This window comes from Microtus ochrogaster, chromosome 8 (genome assembly GCF_000317375.1).
Source record: "Microtus ochrogaster isolate Prairie Vole_2 chromosome 8, MicOch1.0, whole genome shotgun sequence".
NCBI classification, from domain to species: domain Eukaryota; kingdom Metazoa; phylum Chordata; class Mammalia; order Rodentia; family Cricetidae; genus Microtus; species Microtus ochrogaster.
The window spans coordinates 35,315,491-35,319,575 of record NC_022015.1 but is presented as its reverse complement, the minus strand read 5'-3'; positions in this window follow the sequence as shown (position 1 = coordinate 35,319,575).

Here is a 4,085-nt window from a genome sequence, read left to right as displayed (position 1 = left end):
CAAGGGCCACTTGATAATACCTGCTGCTCATTTATCTGTTACTCCATCCTCAGAGTATAGCTCATTCTCCCTATTTGTTGACTGAACCATGTAAAGAAAGTCAGTCAATGATTTCCTAGTTCTGGAGTGGCCCAGGCTAGGCACTGTGCTGGACATCACCACGGAAGAGCCAAGGAAGGACAGGAACGCTGCATGAGACCTGTTCCTGCAAACTCGCCATCTGGAGGTGGGAGGTGACAGCTACTAAGGACTTTAATAAGCTGATTGAATAATTATGGGCTGTGGAGAACAATGATGCCTCTGGGTCGGAACCCTCCTACACCTGGGGCAGTACTCAATTTCTCTTGCCACAGAAGTCCAAGGCCAGAGGTATTTGAGGACCTCTAATCTAGACTGCCCTCAGCTTTGACTCCCAGGCATAACCCCTTTCTCGAACTCTTTCAGACACAGGCTCTGAAGGTTGAGGTGGAGTGGGGCAGATCATTGAAATGACTGGGCATTCTAGTGCACCCCCTTGGGTAATTACTCCTTGGGATGGCTCCTGGGTAAGTTCTAGGGTTGGCACAGATTCATGTGCCATCTCAAAGCTGCCTCAGGGTTCTCTGGCATCTCAGGAAAGGCCCAAGGACCTTCATGGTGTGGGTCTATTCTCATGCTCCATTTCCAGCAATTTCGTCACTGTGGACACAGAGGTGACCAGCTTCCATTGCCAAGTTCCTCCCCTCTCACTTGTATGTCACATTCCCCCAAGCCCTCGTGGGCTGAAAGTGCTCCATAGTCACTGGGAAGTGCTCCTGACATCCCCAGAGGTGTTCACCAGTCTCATCCCCCAGCTGGGTAGATTGCAGCTCCAATAGGAAAGCTCAAGCTTGAGGACACTTGGACTCCTGCTGTTGGACACACATCATCCTAGCCAACAAGCACCTCTGGATTCAGGGATAGAGAGGCACTGTCTGGAGCTTGGAAGAGCTAGAAAAGAAGGAAGAAGGCAACCTGGGAAGAAAGGTTCCAAGGCCCTGTGTTCTTCTACATTATAAGAAAGGCAAGGACCTCCTGATGAGCCTATGGCCTAGGCAGAAGGATGGAAGAGTGCCTCTCCCCCCAGGGCCTATGCTGCTCAAGGCTGCTCTCCTTTTGGCTGTTTGTGGCCTTCCACCAAGGGGTTTATCTTCAATGTATGCTCCATTGAAGTCAGATTTGAGAAATCCCGGAGACCTCCTACAGTTCCATGGCATCATTCATGGTGGAGTCGGGCCTTCTGTGCCTCATTCTAGACAAACAATGAATGGGAATATTGGCTGCCCTGTAGCAAAGGTGTTGCTGGCTTAGATGAGGAGGAAGGAAGGAGTGACTGGGTTGGGCATGACCCCTCCTACCTCCTGACTTATGAAAAGCACAGGAGCCAGATAAGAAGCCCAAGAGGGCATAAGCGGTTTAATCCTGATACGTCTTGTTCACTGCGGTTCCACAGAAACTCCTCATAGCCACTGTGGGCTACCGAACTTGCCACCTACTTCATGTGATCCCATGACATTCTAGGAAGCTCTTCATCATTTTCCAAGGGAAGAAGCTTGGGCAGGCCTGTTGCAGAGACGAGCCATATGCTTGCTTTGGCCACATTCCATTTGTTATTAGCAGAGGGACGGATTTGGCTTAATAGGAGTAAAAAGTCCAGGAAACCCCAAACGCCATTGCTGCTGGATGAGCAAGGGGTCTTATGACAGGCAGTGGAGGAGCACTGGGTAGACTAAAGAGAGCACCTGTAGCTCGGAACAGGAGGGGATGAACATCTGCAGAGGAGGAGATGGGGTAAAGCCTCCAGCGGAGGCCCAGCAGCAGAAACATTCATAGCTGGGGATAATGGAAAGAAAGGGAAAACAAGCTTGATAATGGAAGGTGGGCCACGGGATTGCTAGGACCAAAGTGTGGAGAGCAGCACAGGTTCACGGTGGTAGGAGCGATGCTGAGACACTCCCACAAAGACCCTCCAGCAAGGGCAGTGTGGCTGGGGTAGAACAAAGGAGCTAGTCTGGACACCTCTGGGAACATAGGGTCCACTTTGAGAAGTAACCTCAAGGCACTGGCCAGCTGACAGCTAGCTGAGGAATGACCTTGATGGACATTAAATCTCAATCCTGGAGTATTTAATTTTAATATTCAATAGGTATAGCTTTATATCAACAAACGCTCTTTTGGGGGAACCTACATAATTTTTAGGAATCTAAAGTTCTGAGGCCAGAATGACTGGGAAATGAGGTCATAGAACACAGGGCTCGGAAGTCACCAGTTCTGCCTAACATCTGTATAAAGGATAGTGTGTCGTCTGTATAAATGTTGGTGTGTTGTCCAGCATCTGTGTGCTTCAATGTCCTCCTGTGTCTCCACGAGGATGGGCCTCACACAGGATGAGTTGTGTAAATAGCCCAGTTTTTGTCTGTTCCTCCATGAAGTAAAGCTGATGACCTCAGGATCGAATACATAGTCGATCATTTCCCAAGATCAAACTCTCATTAGGGCCAGGCTAGAGAGATGACTAGGCTAGATGACTAGGGTAGGCTAAGAGCACTGCTGCTCTCACAGAGGGCCTGGGTTTTATCTCCAGAACCCACACAGCAGCTCACAACCACTCCAGTTCCGTGGGACTCAATGCCCTCTACTGACTTCCGTGGGTACCAGGCACATAAGTGGTGCACATATATGCACACAACACACTAACAGACATAAAAAGTTAAATAAGCATTAAAAAAAATAAAAAAAAACTGTCAGTAGGTCTATAGAACTGTGCAGATGTGTTCAGTTGTAGTGCGTTCCCCCAGCAGGCAGGAAGTCCTAGGTTCGATGCCTAGCATGGCATAAAGAGTTGTGGTAGTGCCTACCTGTTATTCCAGGGTGGCGGCAGAAGCATCAGAAGCTCAAGTTTAAGGTTTACTGGGTCTTGAATTCAAGGTCATCCTGGAAACAACAAGAACCCAGAAGCCAGAAGCCAGAAGCCAGCTTCCCCTGTCGTTAATTGCTTCCACTGGTGTGGGATTTTGGCTTCAACTGATCAGTCCCTGTCACACTTGGAATCATATAGTCTCACGGATGAGACAAGTGTGTAATGTCACATGTCCACACCTGACAGTGTTAAACAGACTCCTTCCACCATCCTAGACATCCCCTGAGCTCCACCCTCCCCACTGCTGCCCTGAGGCCTGCCAGCCGCTGGTTCTCTGACTGGATGGTGACTTTGCTCTCTGTAGAATATTGCAGCATGGTGGAGTCTTTCACACCTGGCTTCTTGTTCTCGTGTTTCTCAGTTCCATGACTGACAACTTCTTGTGAGCATGGAGCCGCAGCCCATGGCATCCGCCTGCCTCCAGCTGTTCACCCACTCACCCTCTGAGGGACATCTAGGCAATTATGAACCAAGCTGCTGTAAGCATTTGGGTGCAGGTTCTGTGGTAGTGAGCCATCTCGAGATGATTTGTAAGGTCAATTCCCTTCATTCCTGGGAAGAACTCTCTCGAGGTGGGGGAGTGTGCATGTCTACACAGTCTGTCCACAGAGCCAATGTCTAGTATATTCTCCAGATTATTTTTTGAACCAGAGTCTCTCACTGGTTTGGCTGGACTGGTGACCCTTCAGCCTAAGGAATCCTCCTGTTTCCACCTCCCCAGCTTTGGGATTATGTGCAAGTCTTTTGACGTAGGGACGGGTCCCAGAACCCAAACTCAGTACAGTTCCTTCTCTTTAGGGATGGGATCCCCTCCTGGGGTTACATTTGTCTCCCCTCCAAACCAGCCGGTTGAGACAGCTCTGCTGGGCTGCCCATTCCTTCTCCTCCAAGTTGCCTTCCGAGCCTCCTTGCCTCTGTCGGCCATTTCCCAGGGTCCAACCTCAGCACTGCTACAGAACAGGTCCACCAAGACAGCCACCTCCACCAGAGGCTAGGAAAGGTAGAAAGCCATCTCCCTTCTTCTCAAAACAAATCAACAGTGTGGCTCTAGGCAATAGAAGAGGCTGTTGAGAAGCCCCGGAAGCCAGGCTCAGTAGCACTCCCTTCTCTTTTACTGTGGGGGCTCTACCTTCATCTACTGGTATTC